This window comes from Herpailurus yagouaroundi, unplaced genomic scaffold (assembly GCF_014898765.1).
Source record: "Herpailurus yagouaroundi ecotype Mexico unplaced genomic scaffold, PumYag 355, whole genome shotgun sequence".
NCBI lineage: Eukaryota > Metazoa > Chordata > Mammalia > Carnivora > Felidae > Herpailurus > Herpailurus yagouaroundi.
Window position 1 is genome coordinate 1,703,201 of NW_024412572.1, and position 15,116 is coordinate 1,718,316.

Genomic DNA, 15,116 nt, shown 5'->3' on the forward strand with positions numbered 1-15,116 from the left:
CTATTGATGGATTTTATTTTTATTATTATTTTTTTAATGTTTATTTATTTTTGAGAGAGAGACACAGAATGCAAGTTGGGGAGGGTCAGAGAGAGAGGGAGACACAGCATCCGAAGCAGGCTCTGAGCTGTCAGCACAGAGCCCAATGCGGGGCTTGAACCCACAAACGGTGAGATCAGACCTGAACCAAAGTCTGACTCAACTGACTATCTGGCTCAACTGACTGAGCCACGCAGGTACCCCCCCTACTGATGGATTTTAACTTTAAAAAAATGTCAACATTGGGGTGCCTGGCTGGCTCAGTTGGCAGAACATGCAACTCTTGATCTTGGGGTCATGAGTTTGAGCCCCATGCTGGGTGTAGAGTTTACTTTGAAAAAAAAAAAAAAAAAGCTTTTCAAATTGTTTTTCCTGTTCCCGCCAAATCTTTAACAAAAATTTTTTTTAATGTTTATTTGTTCTTGAGAGAGAGAGAGCATAAGCAGAGGAGGGGCAGAGGGAGAGGGAGACATAGAATCCAAAGCAAGCTCCAGGCTCTCTGAGCTGTCAGCACAGAGCCAGAGGCGAGGGGCTGGGGGCAGTGGTTCAAACTCACAAACTGAGAGAGATGGTGACCTAAGACGAAATCGGATGCTTAATTGACTGAGCCACCCAGGCGCCTCTAACAGAACTGTTTTTAAACAGCTTTATTTTATTTCATTTTTTAAAGATTTTTTAAAAAGTAATCTCTATACTGAACATGGGACTCAAACATGAGTTTGCATGAGTTGCACGCTCTATTGACTGAGCCAGCCAGGTGCTCCTAAACAGCTTTATTAATACACAATTTGGGGCACCTGGCTGGCTCAGTTGGTAGAGCGACCCACTTTGGCTCAGGTCATGTTCTTGGGGTTCATGAGTTGAAGCTCCGTATAGGGCTCTGTGCTGACAGCTTAGAGCCTGGAGCCCGCTTTGGATTCTGTGTCTTCTCTCTCTGCCCCTCCCCTGCTCGCACTCTGTCTCTCTCTCAAAAATAAATAAAACGTTTATACATATATATAATTCACATAACATAAAATTCACCCATTTGAAATGTACGGTTCAGTGGCTTTTAGTATATTCAGAGTTGTGCAACCATTACCACAATCATTTTTAGAATATTTTCATTATCCCAGAAGGAAACCCTGTGCCCCTTAGCTCTCATGTCCCTGCCCTCCCCCTATCCGCCTCTGCTGCTGGCAAACACTAATTTACTTTCTGTCTCTAGACTTGCCTATTTTGCACATTTTATATAAATGAAATCCTATAACACGTGGGCCTTTGTGACTACCTTCTTTCACCTCAGCATCATGTTTTCAAGGTTCATATGTTGTAGCATGCATCAGTACTTTGTCCCTTTTGACACTTGAGCAATATTCCATTGTATGGTTTATACCACATTTTATTTTTTCATTCATCACTTGATGGATATTTGGGTTGTTTCATTCTTTGGCTATTACGAATAATGCTACTAAGAACAGTCATGTACATATTTTTGTGTGGCCATATGTTTTCATTTCTCTTTTAATATCAATACAAAATTAATTAATAGCAATACAAAAATAATACTTTTCGTATCAAAATACTGAATTCTATATTACAATGAATGGATTCCAAAGGAGGACATTATTCTTTGCCACATGGAGATTTCATTCTAAAATACTTACAGTATCAACCTAGTCATTCATTTATTCAGCTACATATATCGAGTGCTTGCTATGTACTAAACATTTACTAAGAGCCTAATACAATCCCCCTAATAAAATATTATATGCGAATTCCCAGAAGGAAACAATTTTCATTTGAAAAAATCTATTACAAATACAACCTGACCTCAGACATTTCAACTTAGTTTATTGGCAATTTCTTCCTAACCAGTGGAACTGTAAGGAGTGGAATCGCCAGATCCTATGGTAACTCTAAGCTTTTAAGGAACTGCCAAACTGTTTTCCAAAATGGCTGCACTATTTTACATTTCTGCCAGCAGCATATGAGAGTTCTAATTTTGACACATTGTGGCCAACATTTGTTATTATCTGTGGTTTTGATTATAGCCTTCCTAGCAGATGTGAAGTAGTATTTTATTGTGGCTTTGATTTTCATTTCCCGGATGGTAAAGATGTTGAGCATTTTTTTAATGTGTTTTTTAGCCATCTGTATATCTTCTTTGGAGAACTGTCTATATGGACTGTTTATTTTTTAACTGCGTTTTTGTCTTCTCATTATTGAGCTAACTAACAGAACTTTTATATTACCGGGAGCAACATTGTGCCCAGTTAAAAAATATGTCTCAGCCTCCACTGCTGACAGGTCAATGATATATTAGTGAAAGTCATCGGGTGAAACATCTAGAAAGCCCCTTTTTCCTCCTTCCTTTCCTCTTACTGTCTAAAACAGGAATGTGATGGCTGGAGTTGTAGCAACTACATGGGACCATCAGAGAACCCCAAGATTATAAGTCCCATGCTGAGATGCCAGAACAAATGTAGAGAGCAGCTTAAAAAACACAAAATCTCATGAAGCTGTTATACCAACCCTGAACTGCCTCTCCAGACTTATTTTATAAAAGAGAGAACCCACTAGGTCTGGGGGGAATCTATGTTGTAGCCAAATGCAATTCTTAACTGATTATAACCAATTGTCGCAAACTTAGTACATTAAAATGACATTCATTATTTCAGTTTCTGTGGATCAGGAATCTAAGAGTGGCTTAGTTGGTTTTCATCCAACTGTTAGCCGGGCCTACAGTCATTCTGAAGGCTTGACCGAAGCCAGAAGGTTTGCCTCCAAGAACGCTCACTGATATGGCTGTTGGCAAGATACTTCCTTGCCATATGGGCTTCTCCATAGGGCCGCCTGAGTGTCTTCACAATATGGCAGCTGCCTTCCTCCAGAGCAAGTGATCCAAGAGAGAAAGAGACCAAGATGGAAGCCACTGAGCCTTCTGTGACTTAGTCACCAAAGTCACATATGACCACTTCCAATTTATTCTATTCTTTATGAGCTAGTCGTTAAATCCAGCCCACCCAAGTGAAGGGGAATTAGGCTTCACCTCTTGAATGGAGAAGTATCAAAGAATTTGTGGACATATTTTAAAACCATACACAGATATATTAACTTTGTTTTTTACATCCTGAAAATATTTTCCTGGGTGTCCTATCACTTGGTTTATAGAGTGTCATCTTACAGTAATTTGACATTTGTATGTAGTCTTTACTGCCCATCTCTTCAATAAGGCTTCTGAATTGTGTGTCTGGTTTAGAAAACCCTAGGGGCACCTGGGTGGCTCGGTTGGTTGAGCATCTGACTTCGGCTCAGGTCATGATCTCATAGCTCGTGAGTTCGAGCCCCACTTTGGGCTCTGTGATGACAGCTCAGAGCCTGGAGCCTGCTTCAGATTCTGTGTCTCCGTCTCTCTCTGCCCCTAACCCATTTGCATTCTGTTTCTGTCTCTCTCGAAAATAAACAAACATTAAAAAAAAAAAAAAACCCTTTCTCCACCCCAAGGTTATGAAAATATTCTCCTGATATTTACATTTTTAAGGCCTTAATTCATCTGCAATAATTTTTGTGTATAGTGTGAGGGAGGGATCTAACATTTTGCCAAAAGTGGAGCCAATTTTCTCAGCATCATTTGTTGAATAATCCCATCTTTACCTACTAGTTTGAAATACCATCTTTATCATATATATATATATATATATGTGTGATATATATGTTATATTGTGTATATAATGGGTATACATTATATTGTGTATATAGTGTGTATATATATACATATGTATATACATACACATGCATACATACATATATACGTATGCATATACATACATGTACATACATATATACGTGTGTGTATATATATATATACACAATATATATATATATATATATTGTGTACAGTATATTGTTTCCAGACTATTTTCCACTGATCTATATCTATCTCTTTCACTATTTCTGCTCTAGTACCACACTGTCATAACTATTGATATTTCTCTATATGTCATGTATCCTGCTACCTTATTAATTCTAATAAAATACCATGTCTATTGAACAGAGAGAAGTGGAGGAATAATAAATTTTCAGATGTTAAGTTCTTAAAATAGAAAATACAGATTTTATATGTATATATATATAAACTATACATAGTTTATCATACACCATATATATGTGTATGTGTGTGTGTGTGTGTGTGTGTGTGTGTGTGTGTGTGTGTATATATATATATATGAGGGCCTGGAGCAAGGAGGTAGGATGAAGAGGAAAATTTAACAGTACTCAACAACTAATGGACACAGGGTAGGGAGAAGAGGACTACAGGGTTCCTGAGAAAATAGTATTGACATTGAAAGGAATACAGAGATCTGAATTTGGAGCTGTGGAATGTGATCAGTTTCTTTGGGACTTACTGAGATTGAAATGCTAATTGAATATCCACATGAAGATGACCACAGGCCACTAAAGACAGAGCTAAAGCTGAGCCTCAAAATTGGCTCATCTTTCCATTTCACTATGTCTTCCAGGACCCAGTCCACATACTGTCTTTTTTTTTTTTTTTTAAGTTCATTTATTTATTTTTCGGCGGGGGGGGGGGACAAGCAGGGGAGGGGCAGAGAGAGAGGGGGCAGATGATTTGAAGAGGGCTCTGTGCTGATAGCAGAGATGTGGGGCTCAAACTCACGAGCAGGGAGATCGTGACCTGAGCCGAAGTTGGACGCTTAACTGACTGAGCCACCGGGGGTGCCCCTGCAGTCCTGCCTTCTATGACTTAGTCTTCCCATAGTCATGTGATGGCTGCAGGTAGCAATCAAGGACCCGAGTGAAGCCATTCACATTCTGCCAGAGTTCCTTACTACTGCTTTCTCTTAAGAGTAAGGAACCCTCTTTTCCAGAAGCCCCCACTACCCCTGGATTTATTTTTATGTGAAATAACAAATGTCTTTATGAAATGTCCTTTAACACCACTTGGTCAGAGTTTCTGTGACTCAGTGGAAAGCATCTTGATACACTTCTCCTTGCGAACCACTGACACAGAGAAGACTTTCTCTGTATCTGTACCAGTCATAGCTTAAAGCACTTCAGCCAAATAGTGTTGTGTGGGGGGTGTGTGTGTGTGTGTGTGTGTGTGTGTGTGTGTGTGTGTTTCACATTTCTCAGATTCAAATGATGCTCTAGAGACTAAGTAACACCTATAGTTATGATGTGTGGTGTGTTGGTAAATGTCTAACAACAGCTGCTCCAGGGATAACAAAAAGCCTTAATTTTTAGCATTTGCCAATTTCTCTGGTGTAAACACTCCCACCATGGCTGACTTCACAAGGTAAATAACTTCAAGAGCATACATAACAGTAACATTGTTAGGGGCTGAATTTGCTCCCTCATCCATATTTTGAAGTCCTAACTCCCAGTACCTCTGAATGTGACTATGTTTGGAAATAGGCCCTGTAAAGTGATGGTGACATTAAAATGAGACCTTTATTGGGCGCCTGGGTGGCTCAGTCGGTTAAGCATCCAACTTTGGCTCAGGTCATGATCTCAGAGCCCGGAGCCTGCTTCGGATTCTGTGTCTCCCTCTCTCTCTTGGCCCTTCCCCTGCTCATGCTCTGTCTCTCTCTCTCTCTCAAAAATAAATAAACTAATTAATTAATTAATTAAAAAAATAAAAAATAAAATGAGACCTTTAGGGTGGGCCCAAATCCAATCTGACTGCTGTGGGTTTAAGAAGACGAAATCTGGGCACAGAGAAAAAGACTGTATGAGAACACGAGAAAGCACCTTTTCTGCGAGAAAGGCCTCAGAAGAAACCAAACCTACTGACACCTTGCTCTTGGACTTCTGGCTCCAAAGACTTGTAAGTACCTTTTAACCTTTTTTAAGAAAAATTCAATTTATTTAGGGGTGCCTGGATGGTTTAGTCGGTAGAGCATGCCACTCTTCATCTTGGGGCTGTGAGTTTGAGCCCTCCATTGGGTGTGGAGATTACTTAAAAACTAAAATCTCAGGGCGCATGGGTGGCTCAGTTGGTTAAGCGGCCGACTTCGGCTCAGGTCATGATCTCGTGGTCCGTGAGTTCGAGCCCCGCGTTGGGCTCTGTGCTGACAGCCCGGAGCCTGTTTCAGATTCTGTGTCTCCCTCTCTCTCTGACCCTCCCCTGTTCATGCTCTGTCTCTCCCTGTCTCAAAAATAAATAAAACGTTAAAAAAAAATTAAAAAAAAAACCTAAAATCTCAAAAAAATAAAATAAAACATAATTTATTTAAATTTGTGTCTACGCACTTTTTAAAAACATAATGGCAGCCTTTAACAACTGGCTTAGCTTACGGAATTCATGAAAAACCATCGGCTGTCACAAGCCCCTACAACTGAGTTTCGGCACACCAGCGCGTATCCCGCTGAGTTCCAAATTTCTATTTCCAACCAAGAACTCTTTACAGTGCCAGGCTGACACAGCTAACCTCCTACTTCTCCATTTATGTAACTCACAGACATCTCCAACCAAACACATCCCCCGAACAAATCCTGTATCTTTCCCCCTACCTCTGCTTTTCTTCAGCGCTCCTTATATCACCATTCAGATGTTCAAAGCAGGAACCTCGGGGTCATCCTTGTCATTATTTTCACCTTCGGTGACACTTTTCCCCACTGGCCTCCCAGTGAACATATCACAGAGTGCGATCCATTCTACCTCCAAATGTATCTTGAATACATCTACTTCTCTCCAGCTGCTGTGACACCTCTCTGACCTTCACTTTGGGGCCCAAGCCACACTTGGACCACATAGCCCTCTCTTCAGTTCTTCGCACCACGAAGCCCCTTCCTCCTTCAGGGCTTTCACTTCTACTCTTTTCTTCTGTGTGGAACTTTTCACCAGCTCCTGCTCATCATCCAGGCCTCAGAAAGGTCTTTCCTGATCTGGAATCCAAAGTAGGATCCCCTCTTACAGTTCCCTGCCTTTCCTGGATAGCAGTAAACACAATTTGCCTTAATCATCAGGTTTGCGCCAGTCTAGATGTCATCAAGGACTTCTAAGTTGGCTTCTTCCAACTCCAGCAGACCTTGAGTTTCACTCTGCATCCTGCTGCCTGGCACAGTGCATGCCACATAAAAAGTGCTTAATAAATACTGGCTGAATCAGTTTTTTAAAAGTTGTTTTTGTCTTGGGGGGGGCGGAAGGGGGTTTGAGAGAGAGAGAGCACGTGCATGCACATGCGCAAGTCGGGGAGGAGCAGAGAGAGAGGTAGAGAAATCCAAGCAGGCTCCATGCTGTCAGCACAGAGACTGATGGGGGCTCAATCTCACCAAATGGGAGATCAGGACCTGTGCTGAAATCAAGAGTCATACCCTTAACCCACTAAGCCACCCTGACTGAATGAATATTAAATGTGCTTTTAAAAAGTAATCAAGGACAGGGGCGCCTGGGTGGCTCAGTCCGGTAAGCATCCTACTTCAGCTCAGGTCACGATCTCACAGTTTGTGGGTTGGAGCCCCGTGTCAGGCTCTGTGCTGACAGCTCAGAGCCTGGAGCCTGCTTTGGATTCTGTGTCTCCCTCTCTCTCTGCCCCTCCCCTGCTCATGCTCTCTTTCTCTCTCTCTCTCTCAAAATAAGTACACATTAAAAACGGTTTTTTTGTTTTTCGGGTTTTTTTTTAAAGTAATCAAGGACAGGGGCGCCTGGGTAGCTCAGTCGGGTAAGCATCCAACTTCAACTCAGGTCATGATCTCATAGTTTGTGGGTCCGAGCCCCACATTGGGCTCTGTGCTGACAGATTAGAGCCTGGTGCCTGCTTTGGATTCTGTCTCTTCCTCTCTGTCTGACCCTCCCCAACTCGCATTCTGTGTCTCTCTCTCTCAAAAATAAAATAAACATTAAAGAAAAGTAATCAAGGACACTCTTCCCTCAGTTTGGATTTGTACCTATGGTTGAAACGTCCTTATCGCCTCAAGGCTTCCACTTTGGAGAATCAGTGAGGAGGAATGAACCAAGGACAAGCCTGGGAGACACCCAATTAGGATTCACTAGAAGGAGGAGCACCTGGGTAGCTCAGTCGGTTAAGCGTCCAACTTCAGCTCAGGTCATGATCTCCTGGTTTGGGGCCGGAGCCCTGCTTCGGGCTCCGTGCTGACAGCTCAGAGCCTGGAGCCTGCCTTGGATTCTGTGTCTCCCTCTTTCTCTGCCCCTTCCCACTTGCAGTCTGTCTCTCTCAAAAATAAATAAACATTAAAAAAGAAAAAGAAAAAAGGATTCACTGGAAGGAGTAGAGGCCCTGAAGGATATAAAGGTGGAAGGAAAATTAGAAAAAGTCAGTATTTTTTAAATTAGCACGCATAAACAAAAGGGTATATTTGGCAAGCAAGACATTTGATGACTGCCTAATCTTGGTGAGGTTTGCAGAGCTGAAGAGGTTGTGGTTATTATAATAGGTGTGCTCCTTTATACTAGTTTCTAACATAACCTGTGTGTCTCCTTCTTCTGATCTCCCTCTTCCAAGGAGAACAAAAAGATTCTCTCCTGTGGAGGGCCCCTAGACGTTACTTACTACCCTGAAGGAAGAGAGATGGAGATGCAAAGGAAAATTTTTTGAGGGATGGAGGAAGTGGGCCCTTTACTTGTAAAGATGTAAGCCTCGAATTGGAAACTGGCAGAAGCACCGGTCCCTTCCACTCGCCTCTGGAGCCCTGGACTGGAGCCGCCCCTCAGCGGCCGGCTTAAGAGGCCCTAGCCTTTCAAGCTTCAGGCCCTCGCTTCCGCCCTGGGGCCTTTGTTCCGGCGCAGAACGTTCCAGACGCTCCGGAAGGCGGGTGGCGGGGGGCGGGAGCTGCAGTGCCGGGGCGGGCGCTAGCTTGAGGGCTCCTACCTCCGTCGGGGCAGGCAGGTGGGACGCGAGGAGCGCCCGGCAACGGGTGCGGCCGCTGGGGGGCGTGCGAGCCCCCCGCTCTGGCGGCCCGCCCACGTGACCGCCGGCGGGCCGGGAGTCAGCGCCCCGCCCCCCGCCGCGGTTACGAAACTAGCGCCCGGGGCGGCAGCGGAGGGCGGGGCGGGGCGGGGCGTCTCGCCCGGGCTTACAGGTTTTCTGCGGTCGCCATTTCGTCGCCGCCCTGGTGTTTTGCGAGTGGCTTCCCGTTTTTAAATCCTTGACGCTGTCGTTTACCAGCCCTGTAGTCTTGGGCGGGTCGCTTAACCTCTCCGAGCCGCGGTTTCCGAATCTGTAAAAATTGGGATATCTTCAGTGTGAGGACTGAATGAGATACGTTGGGGTTTAATCATAGACGCACTTAACGCGAACTTCTTTTTTTTTTTTTTTTTTTTTTTTATTTTTTTTTTTTAAAATTTATTTATTTTTGAGACAGAGAGAGACAGAGCATGAACAGGGGAGGGGCAGAGAGAGAGGGAGACACAGAATCTGAAACAGGCTGCAGGCTCTGAGCGGTCAGCCCAGAGCCCGACATGGGGCTCGAACTCACCGGCCGTGAGATCATGACCTGAGCCGAAGTCGGACACTCAACCGACCAAGCCACCCAGGCGCCCCAACGCGAACTTCTTAAATAGGGGGCAGAAGGTTGCCCGCCACCGTTCCGCGCCAGTGTCAGATGGGAGACTAGGCCGTGTTCTCTTTGGCTCCAGTTCTCGGCCTCTCCGTGCCTGTATCTTAGGAGGCTGACTGCGACTCCAGTGTTTCGTTTTTAGAACTAGACTCCAGAACAGATGCCTCTTTTCCATATAACACGACCCATGTGAAGGCAATCCAACCATTTTACCAAGGGGTGGTTATGTCCACCTCCGACCTGGCACATAAATAGAACCTCAAGAAAATCACATGAGCGGTCAAGATTCAACAAATTTGTGAAGCCAGGTAGTAGGTCTTCCAAGTTCTTGCGTAACTGCTATAGCGACACCAAAGTAAGTGTGATGAACCTTTAATGAAGACTCAAAGAGCACAAATTTATTCCTGGAAGAAAGGAACCAAATATATGAGCCTAACAATGGCGATACGTGGCAAAAACAAAAAACAAAAACACCAAAAAACAAAAACGGGGGGGGGGGGGGGAAGCTCTTGGTCTCAAGGCCTAGTTCAACCTCCTGCCAGAGAAGAAGAGAGCTTCAGATGGAAGGATTTCAAAACCAGGCAAGGATGGCCTAACGTTCAGAAACCACTTCATCTTTTAAAACCAGCAAACCGTTAGTGAGGCTGTGTCTGTGTAGAGCAGAGAGTAAAAGCCACCCAGAGCTACTAAAAACAATTGCTGGTTGGGGGCGCCTGGGTGGCGCAGTCGGTTAAGCGTCCGACTTCAGCCAGGTCACGATCTCGCGGTGCGTCAGGCTCTGGACTGATGGCTCAGAGCCTGGAGCCTGTTTCCGATTCTGTGTCTCCCTCTCTCTCTGCCCCTCCCCCGTTCATGCTTTGTCTCTCTCTGTCCCAAAAATAAATAAACGTTGAAAAAAAAAATTAAAATAAATAAATAAATAAATAAAAATAAAAACAATTGCTGGCCAAATGGCTATCTTTTAGAATATAACGAGGTTGGTATCTTGGGGGTGGGGGGGAATGCCCAACTGCTTTTATATTTCCAAACTAGAAACACAAGGCCCTGGATTGAAAATCATTAATGGCCTTGTGACCACCATTCTCCTCCTCTGTCATGGTGGCAGTGTAGCCCTTTCTTTAATAAAACCAGACGTGTTCTACAGGGATACAGATCCAGTGCCCTAAAACACAAAGCAAAACCAAACAAGAAGCTTGTACTCCAGCAATCACATGCAAACCGCTAGGTGACCGCAGCACTTTCCACAGCTGGGATTTACAGTTCTACATTCTACAAGTCAAGTAAGACCTCATAGAGGAAGACCTTGGCATATCATCTGATGTATATCACACTCTTTATGAACGTGCTCCTAGAGTCATCGAAGACTACCTTTCCCAACATCACCGCTGTCCATCAGTTTGCTGACCTAAGCATGATTTTTCAGTCACATCCACGAGGCTGAGATTCCAGACTCTGACTCTCAGAGCCATGAATGCTGACCCTAATCTAAATGTGGTAAGGTTGGAAGAGTTGGACATTCTTCAGTCTTGCCGGTTACAACACTTCTATTGAACAGTCATGGCAACAATCAAGCTTAAAACAGGCCATGCGTGTTGGGAAGAATGTGTTTCGGATTTTAAGGGTTTTCTATTGACAGGGAAGTGAAACACACTGGAGTGCCTGGGTGACTCAGTCGGTTAAGTGTCTGACTCTTGATTTCCATTCAGGTCGTGATTGCATGGTTGTGGACCAAGCCCCACATCGAGCTGTAAACTGATCATGGAGCCTGCTTGGGATTCATTCTCTCTCTCTCTCTCTTTCTCTCTCTCTCTCAAAATAAACATTTAAAATTTTAAAAGGGGCACCTGGGTGGCTCAACTGGTTAAGCATATGACTCTTAATTTCGGCTCAGGTCATGATCTCATGGTCATGGGTTTTAGCCCTGCGTTGGACTCCCTGCTGACAGTGTGGAGCCTGCTTGGGATTCTCTCTCCCTCCCTCTCTGCCTTTCCCCTGCTTGCTCTCTCTGTCTCTCAAAATAAATGAACTTAAAAAAAAAAAGTGAAACACATTGTTAAAATGGCCTAACAAGTGGGTCATGTTGGCTTTGTGAAAGAAATTGAAGGGGTGCCAGGGTGGCTCAGTCAGTTGAGTGGCCAACTTTGGCTCAGGTCATGATCTCTCAGTTCATGGGTTCAAGCCCTGCATCAGGCTCTGTGCTGACAGCTCAGAGCCTGGACTCTGCTTTGGATTCTGTGTCTCCCTCTCTCTCTGCTGCTCCCCACTTGCACTCTGTCTCTCTTTCTCTCAAAAAATGAATAAACATTAAGAAAAATTTGTTTTTAATTTTTTTTCAACGTTTATTTATTTTTGCGACAGAGAGAGACAGAGCATGAACGGGGGAGGGGCAGAGAGAGAGGGAGACACAGAATCGGAAACAGGCTCCAGGCTCCGAGGCATCAGCCCAGAGCCTGACGCGGGGCTCGAACTCACGGACCGCGAGATCGTGACCTGGCTGAAGTCGGACGCTTAACCAACTGCGCCACCCAGGCGCCCCAAGAAAAATTTTTTAAAAGAAATTTAAGAACTTTTTTTATTAAAAAAATTTTTTGAAGTTTATTTTGAGAGAGAGACAAACAGCACAGGGGAGGGGCAGAGAGAGAGGGAGAGAACCCCAAGGAGGCTCCACGCTAGAACCAGACACGGGGCTTGCACTCACAAACTGAGACAAGAGATCATGATCTGAGCTGAAATCAGGAGTCAGATGCTTAACCAACTGAGCCACCCAGTCATCGGTGAAGAACTTCTTGAGAGCCACTGAGAAACGCTAATAAAAAGCTTGAGGAACTGATAAAATCATCCCAGAAGACAAAAATATGATGAACAGGAAGGGATGACCAGATCAAATCATAAGTAGATTGAAGTTGCTGCAAAAATGCTGAAATACCTGACTGATTTAATTTCTGAATAAAATCTCTATGGAGGGAAACTGGAAAATCACATGTGGTTAACATTATATTCCTTATAACTCAGCAATTCTGCATGTAAGTATGCACCCAACAAAAGTGAGTGCGTAGGTCCACTAAAAACTTATACAATACTGTACATAGTAGCTTTATAATAGCTAACAACTGGAAACAAATGGCCATCAAAGGTGGAATAAATTGTGGTATGTCCATAGGATGGATTAATGTATAACAATGAAAATAATGAGTTAACCATTTCATGCAACATGATAGATGACTCAGTCATCATGCTGAGAAAAATAAGTCAGACACAAAAGAATAGACTATACCATATATATAATATATGGTATCATATGAAATTGAACAGGCAAAACAAATCTATACTGATAGAGGTCAAATAAGAGTTACCTTTACAGGTGCAGTGTCAAGGAAAAGGCAAGATGCTAGAAATGTTCTTGATTTCTGGGATGCTAGAAATGTTCTTGATCCTTTTGATGACAGCCATTCAGCATACATAACAATTCATTGAATTTAAGATTACATATCTGGGGCGTCTGGGTGGCTCAGTCAGTTAAGCCCAGGTCATGATCTCATGGTTCGTGAGTTCGAGCCCCTGCATCAGGCTCTGTGCTGACAGCTCAGAGCCTGGCACCTGCTTCAGATTCTGTGTCTCCCTCTCTCTCTGCCCCACCCCTGCTTGCACTCATCTCTCTCTGTCTCTCAAAAATGAATAAACTTTACCCAAGGGATACAGGAGTGCTGATGCATAGGGGCTCTTATACCCCAATGTTTATAGCAGCACTCTCAACAATAGCCAAATTATGGAAAGAGCCTAAATGTCCATCAACTGATGAATGGATAAAGAAATTGTGGTTTATATACACAATGGAATACTACATGGTGATGAGAAAGAATGAAATATGGCCTTTTGTAGCAACGTGGATGGAACTGGAGAGTGTTGTGCTAAGTGAAATAAGTCATACAGAGAAAGACAGATACCATATGTTTTCACTCTTATGTGGATCCTGAGAAACTTAACAGAAGTCCATGGGGGAGGGGAAGGGAAAAAAAAAAGAGGTTAGAGAGGGAGAGAGCCAAAGAATAAGAGACTCTTAAAAACTGAGAACAAACTGAGGGTTGATGGGGGGTGGGAGGGAGGGGAGGGTGGGTGATGGGTATTGAGGAGGGCACCTTTTGGGATGAACACTGGGTGTTGTATGGAAACCAATTTGACAATAAATTTCATATTTAAAAAAATGAATAAACGTTAAAAATTTTTTTAAAGATTACATATGCTACATTTCAATAAAAAGTAAAAAGATAAAATGTAGCATTATGTAATATTTGAACTATTATCAATACATTTGAGGGGGGCCTGGGTGGCTCAGTTGGTTGAGCGACCCAGTCTTGATTTTGGCTCAGGTCATGATCCCAGGGCTGTGGGTTGAGCCCAACCTCAGGCTTGGTGCTGAGTGTGGAGCCTGCTTGAGATTTTTCTCTCTCCTTCTGTCCCTCTCCCCCACTTGTGCTCTCTCGTTAAAACACACACACACATACACACACACACACACACACACACACACACACCCCAAATGTTTGAGCAGTTCAAGATTCTGGGGTGACAACTGGTGAATACCATGTATTAAACAATGAGCAGCTGAGCAGGTGCACTTCTGAACCTGAACTTGACTCATCATGACCGAGGCTTGCTCTTTGTCCCCTAAGCCTTCAACCACGCAGTTATCACACAGCTCCTGCACTAACATTTATCATAGGCCACTATCCATGGTCATGATGTCATTATTTTTGTCATCACACTGGCAAGATTATCTAGGTTAGGTGGATGACAGGTATTCAGGATCACATCTTTCCTTTTAATATGTTTTCTTCTTTGTCTTCAATTAAAATTATACAATTTTATTCATACATCCTTGTAGAATACTGCCACATACTGTGTTTTACACAAAACTAACATACGCTGTATCTAATAGATGGGGTAGGTAAGGGATTTTCAAGGGTAATTTTGACTACGAGACATGATTGTCACCCTATCTCTCCCAACTCTCTATCCCCCCAAAATGTGAAGCTTGTAGCACAACAGCACCTGACCTACAGAAAATGCCAAGTCAGCCTCTTCAACCTAGACTCCCACCTCCCACATGTGCTCTCTCACCAAAGTTGCTAATGACCAAAAAATTCTTGAGTGATCAAGCTTGCATTTTCTGCTCACTGTGTCCTCCTTAACCCTCTTCTCTCTCTACACACTGTCTCTGGGTCCCCTCACTGATTCTCCACAGTTCAGCCTCTGGCTGAAGGCTGCATCACCTCCCAAATTTATATCTCCAGCCCAGGCCTCTTACTACCCTTCAGACCTGCAGTTTTCACATGTGTTCTGAATGGTTCTATCTGGTTGTGGCTCAGGTCGGGCACCTCAAAAACACGTCCTAAAGCGCATTCATCTTCCCCCCACCCCCTGCCCCGTTCCAATTGCTTTTCTTTCTGCATTAGCGGTACCACTTTCCAACTGTCTTCCAGGCTAGAAACCTCCCTTTCTCTCGCCTCAGCATTTATCAGCCACCAAATCTTGCAGTTTCATCAGTGTTTCTTGAA